A 23264-nucleotide genomic window follows, 5' to 3' on the forward strand; every position below is an offset into this window, starting at 1 on the left:
TCTAGGCACACGGCATTTCCATTTTTATTGTCTTGGCAGTGATGTACCACCTGTTAAGTCATGTGTTTGTTTCTCGTTTCTGTTGGCATCGTTAGTCAAATAGCCCGAATTGCGTTTCTGATTTCCTATAATAACGAAATATTTCAAATCAATGCAAATTTTAAGAAAAAAATACCAATTTTTTTAAAAAAATGGGTATTTGAAAACGAAGAATATCGGCACTGCTGCTATGGATAACTAATATTTCGGATTTATACTCGGTTCTTAGTAAAAATAAACACCTGTTATAACCGTTAGCAAATAAATACCGAAAACTACAGGTTATTCGGAACTAAAATGTCGGTATCGCTTTTAATCGATTGGTTTCCCCATCAGAACGATCACCCCGTTGTGGAAGATTAGCGCGCACCTTGTTCAGCACCACGGCAGATTGTATTCAGTTTCACGCCATCCTCCTTCCTAGTGAAATTCCTTGAGTAATTAAACATCTCTACGGCCTCTCTGTACAGTCTTTCATGGTATCCGCTTGTGGCTGCCAGTACCTATAAAAATGAATGTAGTGGTCTCCTGGCTTCAAAGCATGTTCAGCAACAGCTGATCTCTCAACTTTCCCATCATTTCTAATCATCTTCCCCCTTTCTAAAGTTGCTCTTGGGCTCTTCTGGTCGCTTTTTTGCCTGTTCCGTTTGTAGTATCCATGTAAACCTCCCCACAACTACACGTAATTCTGTAAGTTTCTGTTTTTTTTCCCAACGATCTGCGGCCATCCTTGGCCAAATTTACTTGATCCCGTATCTTCGGATCGGTTTGTAGAGTACCGCGATGTGCCGTTTTTTCAAGATTTTTCCCATGCGGTTAGTAACATCCCCAATGGAGTGCTGGAAAACTTCCGATTTCACAGGCGCTTGTGCATTGCAACGATTTTCGTGTGGCGGTCTGACGCTTTTTTCCACCTCTGCGGAAGAATAATTATTCTTGAGCAGTACATTGATGAGGTGTTTCAATTCCAAGTCAAGCAGATTACAGAGAAATGCTGGATATTTTCTAATATTAGTATTTTTAAACTGAGCCGTACGCACGATCGATTCCTCTCCGGTAGCGTGAGACTACACTTTTGGCGGTCGCTAGACCACCTCCTTCCCGGGAAGATGATTGGTTTGTGGGGCGCTCAACTGGGCGATCATCAGCGCCCGTACCAAGTTCCAATTTTTCCACTGTCCAATTTGTTTCACAGTCCAAAGTAGCCACTGTCACGAATGATGATAATGATGAAATTGTGAGGACAACACAAACACCCAGTCCCCGGGCAGAGAAAATCCCCAACCCGGCGATGCAGGGGTAGCAACGCTAACAATTAGACCACGAGCTGCGGCCAACCTCCTTCCCTGCGAGAGGGTGCGCGCACGACCGTCTGCGGTGACTTACGGCGGAGGTGCTTTGGCTCTTGGTCAGTTCCGAGGCTGTTGAACATAGACTCGTGGTCGTTCGTTAGGGATGGAAACCGACGAACGTTTCTCGACACAGAGCTGTCTTGAGGTTGGTCGTGGTTTGCTAAGCTCACTTGTCTGGGAAACACGATTTTGGTTCGCCTTTGCTACTTCTTCCGTTGGTATACTGATTCGCCTTTGCTGCTTCTTTTGTTGGTACGCTGATTATTGAAAACATATTCTTGAATGCTTAGTGCGAGCTGTGCTTGAAGTTGACAGTTTTGAGCACACTTGTTCGTGCAATATCTGGGGCCCATTGCCTTAATCATATTTGTAAGTGGTATTGTTAGAGGACTGTTGCTTCGAGCACTGGTGGAGTGTGAGTGAATTCCTAAGGGACCAAACTGCTGAGGTTATCGGTCCCTAGACTTAAACACTACTTCACCTAACTTAAACTAACTTATGCTAAGAACAACACACACACCCATGCCCGAGGGAGGACTCGAACCTCCGGCGGGAGGGGCTGCGCAATCCGTGACATAGCGCCTCGAACCGCGGGGAAACTCTGCGTTCCGCTCTGGTGGATCTGAGTCCATTCTTAAACCTTCTTGAATTTTACCATTAATATGTCTAATGTAATTTTTTCCCTGTTTTTGCGGTGTTCTACTGATACAGAATGAACCATGAGCAAACTAATTACATTTCCTTTTTATGTACAGTATCTTCTGTAATCATGTTACTGATGTCTCATAGTTTTTGAATTGTTGCTCATTTGTTTAAATACTGTTTTAGTAGCGAAGTCTTTTTGCTAAATTATTATTACTCACTAACCAGTATTGTCAATCCTTCAATTTTTTTAAGTTCCTTGAGCTGTAAAAATCATTTATCTTGCTGTTGTAGGCAAGGTTTCGTAATAAAAAGCAAAGTGAAATATACGAATTTTTATGGTAATTAATTTTAACTGATGTTTTCAAATAATCGTCTTGCCTGGTGTAAATGTCAAGTTTTGGTTCCCAACAACCTACCGTTCCGAGCTCCCACCTATCTACCCAATTCAAAAACGGTTCGACACCAGACGCTTAACGACTTATTAATTGATTTCAAAGACTACTCCACAGTCATAGCTCCTGATTTCTCACGACACTCCGCAGGAGATGCGACCCACTTGAGTGTCAAAGGTGTGAAGCTTCGGTCGTTCGCTATGCATGTATACAGGAGATTTCAGTTTCTCCCGCTAAGAGACCGCCGTCAACAACGGCGTTCGCTGCGAGAATGTCATGAATGTCAAGGGTCCTTATGTGAAATGCAAATCAGCAGCATGCAAATTCCCGTAGGAGAACCTTGCAAATTTCCTGCTTCTGTTCCATCAGCCATCGTAAGCCTCGCGGCGGTTCCGCTTGAACGCAGCGCGGTCATTGCCTGCGGAGCGACACTCGAAATTTGAATTTCTGCCGAACAGTGCTCAGGCCCGAGTACTTAGCAGAGTCGTTATGTCAGAGGCAGAACGCGAAATCATAAACGCTTCATGAGTGCCGCAGAGCGTGCGGTCCTCTCTCACTTCGAGATTGGACTGCATAAAATTTGAAGGGGAAATGCTGTCGTGATATGCATATAAAGGTTACGCGGGTTTTGTCATAGACGTCTGTCGTGGAACGAGAGCGGCGACAGGCAAGGCGAAGCCGTTTGCTTTACACGGCACTGATTGCTAGCAAGAAATTCGGACGGCTCTCAAAAAGCACTTCAAATTTGGGTTCGAGCTCGTCGTGTGAGTATTGTGCCTTCTGCAGCAAAATGGAAGCAAATGTAGGTATAGACATTGTTTTCCAAACACTGGGCTCCCGTCGTCACGTATGACGCCACAGGTCATGGACCAACAACGATGTTCGATTGCAACATGGGAAAGTGCGTTGTTGTTGTGGTTTTCACTTCGAAGACTTGTTTGATGCAGCTCTCCATTCTGCTCTGTCCTGTGCGAGCCTCTTCATATCTGAATAATTACTGCATCCTACACCCTTCTACTCCGCTAGCTGTATGTATCTCTCGGTCTCCCGCCGACCCCCCGTCCACCTCGCCCAATCCCACTCTCAGATACTAAACTGGTGATCCCTTGCTCTCTCAGAATGCGTCGTATCGACCGATCCCTTCTTCTGGTCAGGTTGTACCACAAATTTATTTTTTCTCCAATTCTGTTCAGTACCTGCTCATTAGTTTCGTGATCTACCCATCCAGTCTTCAGCATTCTTCTGTACTACCATATTTCGAAAGCTTCTGTTCTCTTTTTGTCTAAACTGTTTATCGTCCAAGTTTCACTTTCATACATGGCTGTACTTGAGACGAAGCAGCCGGCCTGCGAAGAAACCATGGGTAACAGAAGAAATACTTCAATTGCTGGCCGTTGTGGGCGAGCGGTTCTAGGCGCTTCAGTCCGGAACCGGGCTGCTGCTACGGTCGCAGGTTCGAATCCGGCCTCGGGCATGGTTGTCTGTGATGTACTTAGTGTACCTACTACCCAGTGAGTACATAATAATTTCAGATTCGTAAATAAATATGATCCCACTGAATTTCATTGCCCGTTACATAAAACTTACTAATACAATTGCAGCGATCTTACTAGGTAACTCCGAAAGATTTTTAATTATGAAATATTGTCGGTTGAAAAGGTTAATACAGTACGATCTTATATATTTAGTGAGCGGTAGGAAACTTAATTCTGTATATTAACGCCTATCATTTGAAAGTACTTATCTCCAACTTCTCCGTAAGGTATCTAAAATTCTCTGAAACTAATTATGTTCCAAACTGGTTAACATTAAAGCTTTAGAACATTGCTAACTTCAGTTACAAATTATGTCAAAATTACTGTTAGATATTCGAGTATTTTAGGTTCCATCTAGCGTGTAGCGTTTATTAATTAACTCATTAATTAGAAAGTTCAATATTTTGAGGGCCATAAAATATTTTATTTACGATGGCTGTCGTTAATAATGTGTTGTGTAAAACAAATTATTCGTAGGCACGCAGAGAAATTCTTCTTCAGGTTTATTTCCATCAGGAAAAACTTGCTCCACAACCGTATTAAAGAGATCCAGGATAGGGGGAAGGGCTGCATCGGTGGTAAATTTCTAATTTGTTTATTGCAGATTAATTTTAAATAGTCTGTAGTTAACTTCAGCGCAGTTATATCCGATATATTAATTATGATGTGTCATCGTGACTTGGATATACCAGAACTGAAATCGATCTGCAATAAATAGGTTAAAAATTCACGACAGATGTTGCCCTTCCTCCTATCTTGAAATTCTTCGTGTAGTTATTTATAGTTCTCAGTGTCAGTTTAGTAGTGGAGTGACTGGCCATCAGAGTGCCTGTGATTCTCGTAATTAACATACATTAAACCAGACGGTGAATAATTTCGGTGTCTAATTTCAAACACGTACCCGACTCATACAATTATAGTTGGTGGTGACTTCAATTTCCGTCGATATGTTGGCGAAAATACATATTTAAATCCGAAGGAACGCATAAAACGTCGCTCGAAATCACGCTAAACGCATTCTCTGAAAGCTATTTCTAGCAGTTAGTTCATGAGCCTACTCGAATAGTAGACGGATGTGAAAACACACTTGACCTCTTAGCAACAAATAATTCTGAGATAGTAACGAGCATCAAAACTGATACAGATATTAGTGAATATAGGGTTGTCGTAGCGAGACTTAACACTGTAACTCAAAAAATAAGCGAAAAATACACCTATTAAAAAAAAAACACATAAAAATTCCCTTGAAGCATTCGCGAGAGACAATCTCCACTCCTTCCAAATTAATAATATAAAAGATAAAAGTAGACCAGATATGGCTTGAAATCAAAGAAATAGTATCGACAGCGATTGAGAGGTTTATATCAAACAAATAAACAAAAGACGGAGCTGATCCCCCTTGGTACACAAAACGGGCCAGAAAATGGTTGCAAAAACAAAGAAAAACGCGTGACAAATTTAAACGAATGCCAAATCTCCAAGATTGGCGATCTTTTACGCACGCTCTAAATTTAGCGCGGACTGCAATGCGAGATGGTTCAAATGGCTCTGAGCACTATGGGACTTAACATTTGAGGTCATCAGTCCCCTAGAACTTAGAACTACTTAAACCTAACTAACCTAAGGACATCACACACATCCATGCCCGAGGCAGGATTCGAACCTGCGACCGTAGCGGTCGCGCGGTTCCGGACTGAAGCGCCTAGAACCACTCGGCCACCTCGGCCGGCCCAAATGCGAGATGCTTATAATAGTTTTCATAAAGACGTCTCGAAATCTGGCAGAAAATACAGAGAGATTCTGGTCGTATGTAAAATATGTTAGCGGCAAGATACGATCAATCCCATCTCTGCGCGATAGGAAGGAAATACTACTGATGGCAGTGCTGCTGACGCACAGTTACTAAACACAGCCCTCCGAAAGTCCTTCACAAAGAAGCACGACGTAAATATTCCAGGATTCGAATCAAGAACGGCTGCAAACATGAGCAGCTTAGAAGCAGATATCCTCGGAGTAGTGAAGCAACTTAAATCACTTAATAAAAGGATATGTCCCGGTCCAGATCGTATACCAATTAGGTTCCTCTCAGAGTATGCTGATACAATAGCTCCATAGTTAACAATGCATACAATCGTTCGCTCGACGAAAGATCTGAACCCAAAGACTTGGAAGTTGTACGGTTCACACCAATGTTCAAGTAATGCAATAGGAGTAATCCCCTCAAATACATGCCCCTGTCATTAACGTCGATAATCATCAGGATTTTGGAACATCATTGTGTACGAACATTATTAATTACCTTGAAGAGAACGATCTATTAACAGATACTCAACATGGATTTAGAAAACATTGTTCTTGTGAAGCAAAACTAGCCCTTTACTCACACGAAGTCTTGAGTTCTATCGACGAGGGATTTCTAATTATTTCCGTATATCTACATTTCCGGAAGGTTTCTGACACCGTATCTCACAAGCGGCTAGTAATCAGACTGCGTGCTTATGGAATATCATCTCAGTTAAACGGCTTGATTCGTGATTTTCTGTCAGAGAGGTCACAGTTCGTAATAGCTGACGGAAGATCATCGAGCAAAACGGAATTGATTTGCGGCGTTCGACAGGGTAGTGTTATAGGACCTCTGCTATTCCTTATCTATATAAACGGCTTACGAGACAATCTGAGCAGCCCTCTTAGGTTGTTTGCAAATGATGCTGTCGTTTATCGAATAGTAAAGCCACAAGAAGAACAAAACCAAGTGCAAATCGATTGAGATAAGATACCTGTATGGTGAGAAAATTGGCAGTTTACCCTAAATAATGAGAAATGTGCGGTCATCCCAATGACTCCTACAAGGAATCCGTTAATCTTAGGTTACACGATAAGTCAGTCGAATCTAAAGGCCAAATACCTATGAATTACATTTACGAAGAACATAAATTGGAAGGAACACATAGAAAATGTTGTGGGGAAGGCGAACCAAGGACTACGTTTAATTGGCAAATCGATCAGAAGAAGTAACAGATATATTAGAGAAACAGCCTACACTTGGCTTGTCCGTCCTGTTTCGGAGTACTGCTCTGCTTTGTGGGATCCTTACCAGACAGGATTAATGAAGTACACCGAGAAACTTCAAAGGAGGGCAGCACGTTTTCTATTATCGAGAAATAGGGGAGAGAGTGTCACTGACATGATATAGGATTTGGTGTGGACATAACTAAAACAAAGGTGTTTTTCGTTGCGGCGGAATCTTCTCACGAAATTTCAGTCACCAGCTTCTCCTTCGAATGCGAAAATATTTTGTTGACGCCGACCTACGTAGAGAGGAACGGTCATCATAATAAAATAAGAGAAATCGGAGTTTTCACGGAAAGCTGTAGTTGTTCGTTTTCCCCGTGAGGTGTTCGAGATTGGAATAATACGGAATTATTGTGAACGTGGTTCGATGAACCCTCTGCCAGACACTTAAATGTGATTTGCGATGAATCAGTGTAGAGGTAGATGTAGCAGGTATGGCTGTTTCAAATAGATAAAATACAAAGAGCGATATAGTTCTGGAAAATAACCTCGTAAAAAGTGGATTCACGAAACAATATGTTGACTAAATAAAAAGAAAAACATTGTCGCCCCGTACGGATATTCCAGCCTACAATTCTAAGATTCAGTTTTATAAACCAAAGCAACATCGTGTGTAATTCTAATTGTCATTCCTTCAAAAATTTACCATACACTCTACCAGGGGTTCACATCTTTGAGTTCATAAAGAGTACAGAGTGCAGTGAAGCAGAATGTGATGCAATAACCAGATCTCAAACAGCTTGTGATAGCGACCTATGAGCACCTATTACCCTGCGCGGAAACACGCGATCGGTTACCTACCCGTGGAGTAATTTCCAAACTAACCTCGTCACGTAAAACTAACCTTCATCAGAGTAAATAAACTGAGTTGTTCTCACAGGGTTCCCAGTGCACTGCAAAGTCTTCTCAAGAGCGTGCACGTCCACCAGACAAAGGAAGCTCCCTTCGCAACATCAGAACGCAGCACGAAGTGCCTGTTCGACTTTACCATATCAAGTCCGAACAAGAAGTGAACAAGAGTAATGGCGTACTACCTTCTAACGAGAAAGACCGCGTATCATACACCAACGAACGAACACCGCTGACCAAGGGGAAACGAAGCCGCCAAAGACCGTCGTAGTGGTTAAGCAAAGAGGTTGCTAAAGATCTCGTATCAATAGATCACAATTAGTTAGAGTAATTCCTCATAGACTGTACTAAATTATAAGCATAGCGATTCACAACGGTGTCGAATATACTGGGATGAAATGAAAGTGCTGCCTACGCATCTTTCAGTCCTCAAATGCGATCTGTTCGAATGGCTTTTGGGGACTCACTTTGTCTGTAGTAGTATTCAGGAACGCTGTATTTGTCTAATCCGTTGCGGGAAAACAAGAATCCAGTTTCCACGACAACTGTCGTAATTTTCGATACACCGCCTTGTGGCGAACTAATGACACTACACCATCACAGCTATTCAGACATTCTGTCTGAGCCGCTATAAAATGTTAGTAGAATATTTAGTGATATCAATGTGTAGAGTCTAAATAAAATGTGCATGCCTCCTATTTATTTTTTAAAAAACTGGATCTAATAATATGTCTTAAATTAAGAGTCCTGCAAATGTGCCCCTCGTTCTGCAGACTTTTCTCCCAAGAAATAACTGGTAACGCTGACTTTGGTTTCAGTAACATATTCTTGAGTAATGGATTGCTACACGGCGCAACCAGAATAACAGGGGACATGAATGAGTATGTAAATGAATTTAAGATCACATTTACTTCTTCAAGTTTCTTAACCAGGTGACGTACACAACATATAGTTGATCATCCTTGTAGACAGACCAAATCCAATGAGAATGTGAGGCTCAGTATGAAAGCCTGATATCTGTCTGCACAAGAACATGATATATAAAATCACGTCGAACATAATCTGGAAAAACGTAAGTATTCTAGAACTCTCAGCAGAAAAACTTACCTTACGAGCTGTAAAGACAGGAAACGAACTGAATGAGACTCCTGCTGATTGCAGTTTGACTTCTAATTGCCTAATACTTCTGCTGAAGGCAAACTTCCCAGCAAATTTTTCTTTATGATTAAATCCACTCCAGTTGTACTTGACAAACCCTTTGTTTGGATAAAATCGTACGCACAACCTGGGTGTCAGGATGCAAATCTCATTTTCAGGTGCTACGAAATACAAGCAAAACTGCCATGGCTTCTTCATACGATTGATTATCATTACAACGGCCCATACAAATGCAAACATCAGGTTCAAATGGCTCTGAGCACTATGGGACTCAACTGCTGTGGTCATAAGTCCCCTAGAACTTAGAACTACTTAAACCTAACTAACCTAAGGACAGCACACAACACCCAGCCATCACGAGGCAGAGAAAATCCCTGACCCCGCCGGGAATCGAACCCGGGAACCCGGGCGTGGGAAGCGAGAACGCTACCGCACGACCACGAGATGCGGGCACAAACATCAGGCTATACCTTGATTGCATACGAGGAAGTCGTACCAGTCATGTAAAAAACCCAGCAAATTTATCAAGTAATGTAGCAGATTCCGTGCGGGTAAGGCCTGAAAAGATTCTCTGGGTCAACCAGTACACACTGCCATTCTAAGGTAACCCATGAAACAACTGCGAAAGACTAGGAATGTAGTGTGGTCTTACGAAATTAAAAAGGAGGAATAAAAGCCGTGCCGGCCGGGATGGCCGAGCGGTTCTAGGCGCTACAGTCCGGAACCGCTCGACCGCTACGGTCGCAGGTTCGAATCCTGCCTCGGGCATGGATGTGTGTGATGTCCTTACGTTAGTTAGGTTTAAGTAGTTCTAAGTTCTAGGGCACTGATGACCTCCGCTGTTAAGTCCCATAGTGCTCAGAGCCATTTGAACCATTTTGAATAAAAGCCGTAGAATGACAATTTGTGAATCTCAAAAGTAGCTTACCGTACAAGTGCCCAGCCAGACGCCCCTTGTGGAAACCCAGCAACGCCGATCAACAGACTTCCGTCGTAATTGTAAAAGGACTCATGTATCTGAGATCTATGACTATTGTCCCATCCTTTTTGTATGTAAAAATATTAGGCAACAGTGTATCTTAAATGAGGAGCGCGTAGTTTGTTCATACTAATGCTGCCAAGAGTGTGCGTGTAGATATATCGGGCAGACAGGGATAGGTTCAGGGAACGTGGTAACACTCATTGCGGTTGGCACGCAATACGCATATCTTGCGTGGCGTTAAAGATGACTTAGAACTCTTGCATATACAATCAAAAGGCTCAGTCCTTAAGATTTTGGAAGAGTTGGAAATCATTAAGCGCAGGCTGAAACACCTAGACAACAGCCTCGGTGAGCAAACAAAACTTACAAACAGAAAACGATTCTCAGCAACTATCTGCAGTGTCCACTGCGGTCGCCACTACAATAGCTTGTCGTATTTGGCCATCTTCGTGTAAGTTGCACCTACAGCGTCTCGTCCGCAGGTTGCGTATAATGCCATCTGTGTGCTGTCGAATAATGTTTTCAAAACTAGGTTGTGCGTAATATATTGTTCCTCAGCTTAGTACCTAATTTATAACTCTGCGGCTGTGTATTTATTTATTGTATTTTGGAGTTTACTAGTCACTCTGCCTTCTCCGGTATTTTAAGGCCCATGATTATGAAGGTTACCCTATATAGTGTGTTTCATTATGTGCGTCCACAACCTTACATTCTTAAGATGACAATACTTCGAGTAATATGTCTTGCCCCTTTTGTATTTTATACTAGGATTTTATTAATTTCGTATTTTGTACTACGTTTAATCAATTTACTTCTTGACACTTTCGTTATACCTTTCTATTATTTTTATGTTTTGACAGTTCCATTATACACTGCAGGTTTTGCTTCTATAGTTTTCTCTGTACTGGGCCTAACTTAGCTAGTGCACGGGGCAAAAAGTGTAGTTTTAGCGCTATTAGCAGCGGGTGGGGTTCGGGGGTGCGGCCGTGTTATTAGCTGTAATGGAGTTTTTATGGATGACAATGTGCAATGTCATCGGCCCACAACAACTGGTTTGACGCATATTTTGGACAATTCGAGTGAATTATTTTGCCTCGCAGATCGCCCAACATGAATCATCGCCCAACATAATCCCATCGAATATTTATGGGAGATAATAGAGAGCAGTTGGTGTACAAAATCCTGCACCAACAACACATCCGTGAATGTGCTCCCCTATAGAGGCAGCATGGCTCAGTATTTCCGAAGTGGACTTCCAACGAGTTGTTGAGTCCAACCCATGTCGAGCTGCTGCACTACGCCGGACAAAGGAGGTCCGACGCGATGTTGCGAGGTACCCCATTGACTTTTGTTACCTCATTGTAAGCATTTGATAACACTGGTGCATTACGTCTTTCCAACACACTTGGTGCTCAGAACCCCTCTAAGAGCGAGTAAGTTAAATTTGAAATTTTAAAGAACGACTTTCGAATAGTGTCAACGTCTTCGCATTTCAGACTATGAACATACACTACTGGCCATTAAAATTGCTACACCAAGAACAAATGCAGATGATAAACGGGTATTCATTGGACAAATATATTATATTAGAACTGACATGTGATTATATTTTCACGCAATTTGGGTGCATAGATCCTGAGAAATCAGTACCCAGAACAACCACCTCTGGCCGTAATAACAGCCTCGATACGCCTGGGAATTGGATCAAACAGTGCTTGGATGGCGTGTCCAGGTACAGCTGCCCATGCAGCTTCAACACGATACCACAGTTCATCAAGAGTAGTGACTGGCGTATTGAGACGAGCTAGTTGCTCGGCCATCATTGACCAGTTGTTTTCAGTTGGTGAGAGATCTGGAGAATGTGCTGGCCAGGGCAGCAGACTAACATTTTCTGTATCCAGAAAGGTCCGTACAGGACCTGCAACATGCGGTCGTGCATTATCCTGCTGAAATGTAGGGTTTCGGAGGGATCGAATGAAGGGTAGCGCCACGGGTCGTAACACATCTGAAATGTAACGTCCACTGTTCAAAGTGTCGTCAATGCGAACAAGAGGTGACCGAGACGTGTAATCAATGGCACCCCATACCATCACGCCGGGTGATAGGCCAGTATGGCGATGACGAATACACCCTTCCAATGTCGCGTTCACCGTGATGTCGCCAAACACGGATGCGACCACCATGATGCTGTAAACAGAACTCGGATTCATCCAAAGAAATGACGTTTTTCCATTCGTGCACCCAGGTTCGTCGTTGAGTACACCATCGCAGGCGCTCCTGTCTGTGATGCAGCGTCAAGTGTAACCGCAGCCATGGTTTCCGACCTGATAGTCCATGCTGCTGCAAACGTCGTCGAACTGTTAGCGCAGATGGTTTTTGTCTTGCAAATGTCCCCATCTGTTGACTCAGGGATCGAGACGTGCCTGCACGATCCGTTACAGCCATGCGGATAAGATGCCTGTCATTTGGACTGCTAGTGATACGAGGCCGTTGGGATCCAGCACGGCGTTCCGTATTACCCTCCTGAACCCACCGATTCCATATTGTGCTAACAGTCATTGGATCTCGACCAAGGCCAGCAGTAATGTCGCGATACGATAAACCGCAATCACGACAGGCTACAATCCGACTTTTATCAAAGTCGGAAACGTGATGGTACGCATTTCTCCCCTTTACACGAGGCATCACAACAATGTTTCATCAGGCAATGCCGGTCAACTGCGGTTTGTGTATGAGAAATCGGTTGGAAACTTTCCTCACATCAGCACGTTGTAGGTGTCGCCACCGGGGCCAACATTGTGTGAATGCTCTGAAAAGCTAATCATTTGCATATCACAGCATCTACTTCCTGTCGGTTAATTTCGCGTCTGTAGCACGTCATCTTCGTTGTGTAGCAAATTTAATGGCCAGTAGTGTAGTAATAGCTGAAAAGTTATCTGTTTAAGGAAATCAAATGGTTCAAATGGCTCTGAGCACTATGGGACTTAACATTTGAGGTCATCAGTCCCCTAGAAGTTAGAACTACTCAAACCTAACTAACCTAAGGACATGACACACATCCATGCCCGAGGCAGGAGTCGAACCTGCGACCGTAGCGGTAGCGCGGTTCCAGACTGAAGCGCCTAGAACCGCTTGGACACACCAGCCGCCTAGGGAAATCATTAAGTCAAAGAATCTTGTTTATAGTTTAACTCATGCGAATCGTGAAGAATGTAGTCCACTCCTTTTTGATCCGACGGGGCCCTTTAAGAAGCCTGGCAGCTATGAGTCATTGCTGTCGCCGTTACTACCAAACGGTTCACGATCTTGTAATAACCTACGCAATTTGCCCACACATTAAATCGTTTAAGAAAACATGAATTTGCATTGATTGACTGCTCCGTCGTTCCTTTATGAATTAAACACACACTACATTCTGTAGTATAGTACAGCGCATATTATTTGTTCAAAAATTGTTCAAATGGCTCTAAGCACTATGGGACTTAACATCTGAGGTCATCAGTCCCCTAGACTTAGAACTACTTATACCTAACTAACCTAAGGACATCGCACACATCCATGCCCGACGCAGGATTCGCACCTGCGACCGTAGCAGCAGCGCGGTGCCGAACTAAAGCACCTAGAACCGCTCGGCCACAACGTCCGGCCTATTATTTGTTACACGAACTGGTTTTCGGCTGTTACGCTATCATCCGGTACAAAGACATCTTTATACCTGATGATAGCATAACAGCCGAAAACCAATTCATGTAAGAAATAATAAGTGGTGTAGAATATTATAACAGTGTTCTGTGTGTTTCATTGATATACATGAAATTTATATTCATCGTGACGACATGCCGTTGTGAAAATGATTGGTTTATTGCAGTATACGACCTTACTAATGCTCTAAAGCCTGTTTATATAGAAAGTATCACAGATTTCTAGTATCCCTCATTGATGGTTCACAAATTTTACGTATACTGTATATTTCGGTCGGTGGATGTGTTAGACCTTAGAGCCAATGAAGTTTCGAAATATACTCGTATTCCTTTTCCGGTAGTAGAGCTAAGATCACATGAAATAAAAGAAATCTTTGTTTTCGCTTGTTCAAAAATGGTTCAAATGGCTCTGAGCACTATGAGACTCAACATCTGTGGTCATAAGTCCCCTAGAACTTAGAACTACTTAAACCTAACTAACCTAAGGACATCACACACATCCATGCCCGAGGCAGGATTCGAACCTGCGACCGTAGCAGTCGCGCGGTTCCTGACTGAGCGCCTAGAACCGCTAGACCACCGCGGCCGGCTTTTCGCTTGTTCATTAAATGGAGTTCTATCTGCAGTGTGACCACTGTTGAACTACATAGGAAAAATGTAAATTAGTTACAAACTACGGAGCGTACACACTTCATTCACCAAGTAAAAGTTACTACAGATATCCGGATGTAGGCTACGACATGTTCGCTATCTCTGTCATCATTGGCGGTGATGTGGCGCAGACGAATAGTGAAATTCTGCAAGACCGACATCGATGCTGCCGATGACCTCCTGAATGGCTGTTTTCGGCTCAGTAATGGTTTTGGGGCTAATGCTATACACCTTGCCTTTAATATAGCCCCACAAAAAGCAGTCGCATATGTTCACATTCGGAGACTACGGCGGCCAATCGAGTCTCATGGCAGTGGCCTCTGGGTACCCCAGAGCCAGAATGCGAACCCCAAAGTGCTCCTCCAGGACACTGTTTCTTCGATGTGGTCGAGCTCCGTCTTGTATGAACCACATCTTGTTGCAATCAGGGTCACTTTGGATAATGGAGATGAATTCATCTTCCGAAACCTACACGTACCGTTCGGCAGGAATATCACACCAATTATTCCGTGACTGGACGTTGCACACCACACAGTCACCCGTTGAGGTTGCAGAGACTTCTCGATCGTGAAATACGGGTTCTCAGTCCACCAATTGCGCCAATTTTGCTTATTGACGAACCCATAAAAATGAAAGTGGGCTTCGTCGCTAAACCAAACCATGCATGCGCATACTAATTTCCATCATGCCCCGCGTCCAAAAGTGCAGGTTGAACGTCCTAACGCAAGCCGTTCAGAAGTTATGACAATTTTATTTCATATTGTTCAATAATTGTCATCCTGCACAAGCTGCTCAGAAACAGTCTGAGAAGCTGTAATTGTGTAGCAGTATAGACTGACTGTATTGGGAAATAATTCTTAAGAAAAAAATTCGTTGCATTGCGACGTTTCCCAGTTAATTAGCATTTAAGTTAACCAATCAGTCCATTGCGCGCGCTTTTTAGCGGCCCGGCAAGCGGTCTCGGCAAACGTGTTCTTCGTTTGGTTCCTAAAATCGAACATGAGAGGGATACAAAAAACAAACATGGGACGGTAATGGGGATCGAACCCGAGCCACAGGCTGAGCAGTCTCGTGTGCTATCATCTACGCTATAAGAACAACCGACACTAATTATATGTGGCAGACCGTCTGAATTCGCGTGCACACCCGCATGATTCGCTAACTTCAGTGCTAATGAACTCGCAAACAGGGCTACTTATCGATGTTTCCCCCTGAACAACTGTTTCCACGCAAGACTTACCCTGCAACATCCCTACAGGCTTGTCAAACTGTTTCTGACCACCCTGTATATACTAGTGTATAAGAATGACGTCGTCTCAGAATCGCCCACTAACGGACACGACAGACACACAATCACGGATCAGCCACTGAACTGATTGAGATATTTTGCCTAAGGCAGCTTAAGTGTGTTTTTTAATACAGCGATAATTTTCATGTTGCTACACTGAATTTGTAATTTCGATGTTTAGCGGGTAAACGGTTGAACCGTACTCAATTCCATACTGCATCCCAGATTCCTACGGAAATTTTCTACTGAGACGTTGATCAGTGTTTTTTGCGTCTAGTAGAAAACTAAAACAAAATGAGTTTTCAAGGTAGTGGAATGAAAAATGACGTGTCGTAACAGCTTACTGATTTGTTCTTTTGGTGTTCACATCAAATCCCTTATTTATTACAACGAAAATTCATAAACTTATATTGAAATAAATTTTTTCTTTTGTATCATTTAATTACTTGGATCATTCTTTTTGTGAATGGGTAACTTCTGAAACATGTAATTTGATGAATTAAGCAACTCACAGTGACACAGTGTGAATATTGTTTGATCACTGGTTACGTACTTTTTCAATGTGTAATCTTTTGCGACTGTCTTCAAAAAGAAAAACAGAAAGAGGGGAAATGTTTTTTCGAGCGGACGGTACTTTTAGAAGTATCCGACGTTCGCTGGGTTACCACGTCTTATACAATTCCTGGAGCGAAAAATTAAGACCAGCAGGTGTACATGAACCGGTAGTGTCGTCTGTATATGTGTTTGTGTTCAAAATGTTGGCGATGTGAATAGCGATATCATTCTCTAGGTACAACAAAGTGTCCGAAGACGAACGACAGCAAAGACTACAGTTGAAAGGCTGCAGACGCTGAAGCTAGAATTTGTTTTCTTTTTTGCTCTTACGTCTCTGAAAGACTGACTTCATCACTTTGGAAGTTGTTTGCGTAGTCTACTGGAACACATTATCAATGCAGGGTCAGTTTCGCTCTCTTGATAAATATATGGAGATCAAAAATACTTTTTTAGAGTGTAAATTATTCACTCCAGACAGCTTCTAAATGGTAATTACCCCCATACATTGATTGCCCCAGATAGCTACTTACTTGGAAGCCATTAAATCGTTAAGAACAAATTTGCGGAATATATATCACCGGCTACAACTATTTTCTCGTTTCCCAGAACCGCTGAAGCGGACATTTCCGACTCATTTCCCCCTGTGGGACGTTTAATGCGCTGGACAGCGCGTCCAGTCACGAACGGCTGCACTCCCCCAGCTATCTGTACCAGGGTTCACTTGATCCGGTCTGCTCTTTGCGGCTTATTGGTAAATGTGATATATCGTGGTCGTTGAGCACCCCAACAGACAAAGCGTACCAAATGAGACGATATCTTCTATGCAGGCTGTTTCGGCGATGATGATGAAGTCTTTCAAGGATGATAAAGCGTAAATGTGTTAGTTGGAATTAGGGAATATTCGTCAGGATAAGGACCGACCGAAAGTTATAAGAGAAAGAAAGAAACTTTCATATTTACTGTTGATGTACTGATGAGGATACAATGCAAGTAACAACTTTATTAATTTGCACACTTGTATAACATGGTACCATCACACCGCTTGTTTAAAATGGCATACCGCTGCTTCTATATATACATCTACATATACTCTGAAAAGAATCCTCATTAAATCTACATCCGTACTCTGAGAACTTCGTGGTAGCGGTAACTTTATATTGTAAAATGTGCTGGAGTTTCTTCGCACTGCATTCTCGGATAGTTTGCGGGAAGAATGTCGAATGGGTTATAATGTATAATGAATATTACTCACTCTGTAGAGGAATGAGTGGTGATGTGAATCTTGCTGACATTAAAACTGTTTGCGAACAGGGATTCGAAACCGGGACCTTTGCCCTTCACACAGAACTGCTCTACAAACGGATCTACCTACACACGACTCACGAGCCGCCCTCGCAGCTTTCAAATCGCTCTGAGCACTATGGGACTCAACTGCTGTGGTTGTCAGTCCCCTAGAACTTAGAACTACTTAAACCTAACTAACCTAAGGACATCACACACATCCATGCCCGAGGCAGGATTCGAACCTGCGACCGTAGCAGTCCCACGGTTCCGGACTGCGCGCCTAGAACCGCGAGACCACCGTGGCCGGCCCTCGCAGCTTTATTTCCGCCAGTACCTCATCTCCCACTTCAGACTTCACAGACGGTTTCCCACGAAATTTATTCTGGAAATGTTGCTAATTCATGTCTCCCCTGTACCCTTTCCTCCAGGAATGCTAAACCAGCACGTTTCGTCGCGCGCACAAATTCAAGGGGCCGGCCAGAGATGGTGTCGCCAAACGTGTGCTTCGTTTGGTTTACTAAAACTGAACAAGAGAGCGACATAAAAATTGGAGATGGGAAGGTAGGAGGTGAGGAACTGGCGGAAATAAAGCTTCGAGTGTGGGTCGTGAGTCTTGCTGGGGTAGCTCAGTTGGTAATTTCTTGCGAAAGATGAAAATCCGGGTTCGACATTCATTTTTAACCTGCTAGAAAGTTATTCATCTCTAATGTTTCGACTGGTTTGAAATCTTATCGAGATCTGACTGTAGTTTAGATAGATACTTTTGTAGATAAATGCACCATATGGATAATGTTTGTAATTGTTATCAATATTGTCTGCCAGATCATTAACATACGGTAGGAAGAGCAAGGGTTCTCACACACTTCCAATTTGGTACTCTGTCGCTGACTGCAGATCGACTATATCAGGCTGCATCCTGCCTACCAAGATATCCCCGACCAAAACTTATTCTGATGCGTCACATCATCGTCCTTTCGTTAAAAATAATTGTTGTTGTAGTGAGCCAAATGCTTCAGTCAAGTGACTGCCTCGATACATTGTTATCAGAATATCATGTGGGAAAAGCACAAAGAGTGTTTCGCACGACCCATGTTAACTGAATGATCGACGGCATGGATGACGTCATTCGGTTCGAAACAGCTCGTTATGTTTCAGTCCAGAATGCGTTCTAAGACTGTGCAATGAAAATGATGCTGGACGGTTGTTTTATGGGTCACTTCTATGGGTCACTTCTACTGCCCTTCATGTAGACGTAAGTGACCTTGTCACGTATATGCCATATCACTATCATCATTTTATCTTACAGTAAGTCCGCCGACCGGAGTGGCCGTGCGGTTCTTGGCGCTACAGTCTGGAGCAGAGCGACCGCTGCGGTCGCAGGTTCGAATACTGCCTCGGGCATGGATGTGTGTGATGTCCTTAGGTTAGTTAGGTTTAAGTAGTTCTAAGTTCTAGGCGACTGATGAACTCAGAAGTTGAGTCGCATAGTGCTCAGAACCATTTGAACCATTTACAGTAAGTCCGGTCGATTGGTAAAAGTACATTTTTTGCGGGGGAGACAGAAGACATGCTCTGGCATGACGTACGGTCAGGCACAGGAGAAGCTTGCGATTGAGTTAATTCAGTCGAAACATAGACCCCGTGATTTATTGTATATTTAAAAAAAGGATAAAAATTGGCGTCAGTATAACATAGTGAAATCATAAGCTAAACTTGTTGGGAACTTTATGGTGAATAACATCGGAGGTAATGGTCAAAAAGGGGAAAGGAGTCTGCTACAGACAGTCTACGATTGACTATGCGAAGTCTGGTGTAGCGAGAAATTATATTCTGTTGAGTGGTACTTAAGATAGGTGAGTAAATTAATGAAATCGATGTGAAGTGAAGTAGAAATTAGAAAATAAATGAAAAACTTAGTTTAGTTTAGAAGAATTACACACTGGCAAACAACAGACAAAGCAGCAGTGGGAACGGGCGGCGCTTGCAAGTCAGCATAGCATGTTCAGGAGAAGCTGTCGATTCAGCCGTCAGGGCATCGCCCGACCGGCTCACGTCAAGAAGATTCTTCGAGAAGGCTTTCACGTGACAGAAGAAGCCATCGCCCTCCCCACATAAGTGGACGCTGTCGATTCAGCCGTCAGGGTATCGCCCGACCGGCTCACGTGTTTCTCAGTTGTCACATGTGAGCAAAGGCTCTTGCCTACATTCCAAGAGCCAATGACCGACGTTAAGAAGATTCTTCGAGAAGCTTTTCAACGTGACAGAAGAGGCAATGACCGTGAAGTCGTTCACCTCCGTGAACTGAAGTGAATAAATACGCGAGACGCAGTGGGCCCAAGAGGAAGAAGAAAGAATAGTAGCAGTAGTTTTCAGTCAGTTTCGGTGCTGAAGACCGTCATGCGAGAAGAGACTACATCATACACAGACGCACCAAGTCCGCCGCTGTAATGGAATAGCAAGCAGCAGCCTCGGCGCCAGAAGACAGAAGTTAGAAGGTATTTGGATTTTTACGAACCCGGGTGACTCGTGAGTACGGGAAGGAGACGGCCTCACATCAGCAGTCACCTGTGAGCTGGGATGAAGATCTGACAGCCGAATACTGGCAAGCCGGAGTCCGTTGTTCGAGTCCGGGACACTGGCCTTCCCCCGCCGTGCCGCTCCGCTGGCCGACGCCCAACACTGACACACGCGGCAGCTTAGAAAAGAGAAACACTGGAACGCCACATCCGAGTTATCACCATCCGATGCACAACTTCGCTCTCAATAATTAAACGGCCCACAGCACGATGCGCGTCTCCAGTCAACTGGGCGAGACGGCGACACGAGATACACACCGCCAGGCGTATTCAGACGCCGCCGCTGCCGCAGTAGAAGGCTTCGCAAACGACACAGCTGCCGCTCTCCGAGCCAGAACATCCAGTAAGCAAACCGTTGTACAAAACTTTCAATAAAAGTTATCTTATGTAAAAATGCTGTTTCATTCTACCTCATACCCGAGCCAAGGAAGAACCCACCCTGCCCACATGTTGTTAAGAGACAAAAATTAATTTATTTAGTATTTTCACCCTGACATAATGCTTTGGAAACAAATGCCCTTTGCAGTAATGCTCATCCTGACAATTGACTAACATCAAGAGAGAAAACCCAGTTACATTTAGTGACAGAACTGTTACAATTCATGTACCACTTATAGTTCGCATCTACCAAGAAATTTGGTGTTAAAAAGGCCTCGGATGATATTTAAAGCGACATTGAAAGAGAGATTGTAATTGCTATTTGGTTTCATACATTGCTCGAAGCTATGAATAGATACCGCGTTCTTTGCTTTAGTGACTCTCGATCGGAAAAATGTTATTGTGCAATTTGTGTTTTCTCAATAAAACGTAAAAATGAGAAGAAATCTCTTCTTTTAAATCAAAATATTGGGCGTTCATAGTTATAAATGAAGTAGCAATCATCACTTCCAATCTACATTTCACTGTTTACACGTTAACTAGGAATCTGTGACCAGTGGGGAAGATAACCAGCGAAAAATCGGTACATGTGTAGCAGACACGAGCTAAGCTGACGTCTAAGGATTTCCTCTTGCATTTCATTCGACGGAGCCCTCCACATGCGGAAAAAAAAGATGTGAAGCGTGCTAAACATGCACCACAACCGTTGATGGGCAAATTATTGAATCCTTATATCATGAGAGGCGCTCACTGCACAGCTGTTTGTAGGTATATACAGTGATTCTGAATTCCTATTCTACAGTTGGGTAATCAGAATAATTATCATTTGAAAAGAATATTTCGATGTAGTGTTCTTGTTCTGGAGGAATAGGACGGAACAAGAGTGATACTGAAAGTGAGTCAGCCCTGAAGCAGTGTTCATACGGCCCATTGGTTAAGAAGACATTTCCAGAAAAGCAGGAAATCCGTGTTCAGGTCCCAGTCTGACACAAATTTTCATTCGTTACGCCATATTTGCCACAACAGAAGTCCAGCATTTCGGGAGTGCGCTCCACTAATACAGTTTTAGTTCGTCTTCAATGACACGATAAATTTCATGTCAGTGAATTCTATAAAAAGTGTTGTTTGGTGTACCATTCTGCTTCCTTAACGCTGAAGGTCGCCGTATGGCCATATTACGGAGTGCAGCGAAGATTTTTTAGGTAACAGAACACAGTACGTTGTCATGGACGATGGAAAGAGATAAGGAGATAGTCAAAAGAGCCTTAGATAAGTATGAAGAACCGCTCTTATTAACTGTATACCTAAACGATCGAAAAGATAGAGTGAACAGCAGTTTGCGAGTGTTGCTTATGACGTTGTAGTATATGAAGAAGTGTCGCCTTTCAGTGGGTGCACTAGGACAAGATGTAAGAATTTCTACTTGACCAATAAAAGGGGAAGATATAAGTTTATGCAAAAAAAAAAAAAAAAAAATCCGGTATTGTTCGAAAATATGCTATGTGATAAAAAGGATCCGGACACCCCCAAAAACATACGTTTTTCATGTTAAGTGCATTGTGCTGCCACCTACTGCCAGGTACTCCATTTCAGCGACCTAAGTAGTCATTAAACATCGTGAGAGAGCAGAATGGGGTGCTCCGCGGAACTCACGGACTTCGAACGAGGTCAGGTGATTGGGTGTCACTTGTGTCATACGTCTGTACGCGAGATTTCCACACTCCTAAACATCCGTAGGTCCACTGTTTCCGTGGTGACAGTGAAGTGAAAACGTGAAGTGACACGTACAGCACAAAAGAGTGCAGGCCGACCCCGTCTGTTGACTGACAGAGACCGCCCACAGTTGAAGAGAGTCGTAATGTGTAATTGGCAGACATCTATACACTCCACCCCACAGGAATTGCAAACTGCATCAGGATCTAGGATGAGACGAGGTACTGGCGGATATAAGCTGTGAGGACGGGGCGTGAGTCGTGCTTGGGTAGCTCAGTCGGTAGAGCATTTGCCCGCGAAAGGCAAAGGTCTCAAGTTCGAGTCTCGGTCCGGCACACAGTTTTAATCAGCCAGGAAGTTTCAAGTTGCATCAGGATCCACTGAAAGTACACACATCAAAAAAGATTTGGCATCACCTCGGTTCCAAGAGTTCCGGAACGTGTACAGAAAACTGGAACAGAGACCAACATAAACATCATTTCCGCCCTTTTTATTGCTCATGAAAACCATACACTGTATGTTTTACCATTATACCACGAGACCTTCAGAGGTGGTGGTCCAGAGAACTGTACATACCGTAGCACAGTAGCACGCCCTCTGGCATTGATGCACGCCTGTGTTCGTCGTGGCATACTATCCACATGTTCATCAAGGCATTGTTGGTCCAGATTGTCCCACTCCTCAACCGCGATTCGGTGTAGATCCCTCAGAGTGGTTGGTGGGTCACGTCGTCCACAAACAGCCGTTTTGAATCTGTCCTAGGCTTGTTCGATAGGGTTCATGTCTGGAGAACATGCTGGACACTCTAGTCGAATTTTGTCGTTATCCTGAAGGAAATCATTCACAAGATGTGCACAATGGGGGCGCGAATAGTCGTCCATGAAGACGAACGCCTCGCCAATATGCTGCCGATATGGTTGCACTATCGGTTGAAGGTTGACATTCACGTATCGTATAGCCGTTACGGCTCCTTCCATGACCACCAGCTGCGTACGTCGGCCTCACATAATGCCACCCCAAAACAGCAGGGAACCTCCACATTGCTGCACTCGCTGGACAGTGCGTCTAAGGCGTTCAGCCTGACCGAGTTGCCG

This window comes from Schistocerca nitens, chromosome 2 (genome assembly GCF_023898315.1).
Source record: "Schistocerca nitens isolate TAMUIC-IGC-003100 chromosome 2, iqSchNite1.1, whole genome shotgun sequence".
NCBI lineage: Eukaryota > Metazoa > Arthropoda > Insecta > Orthoptera > Acrididae > Schistocerca > Schistocerca nitens.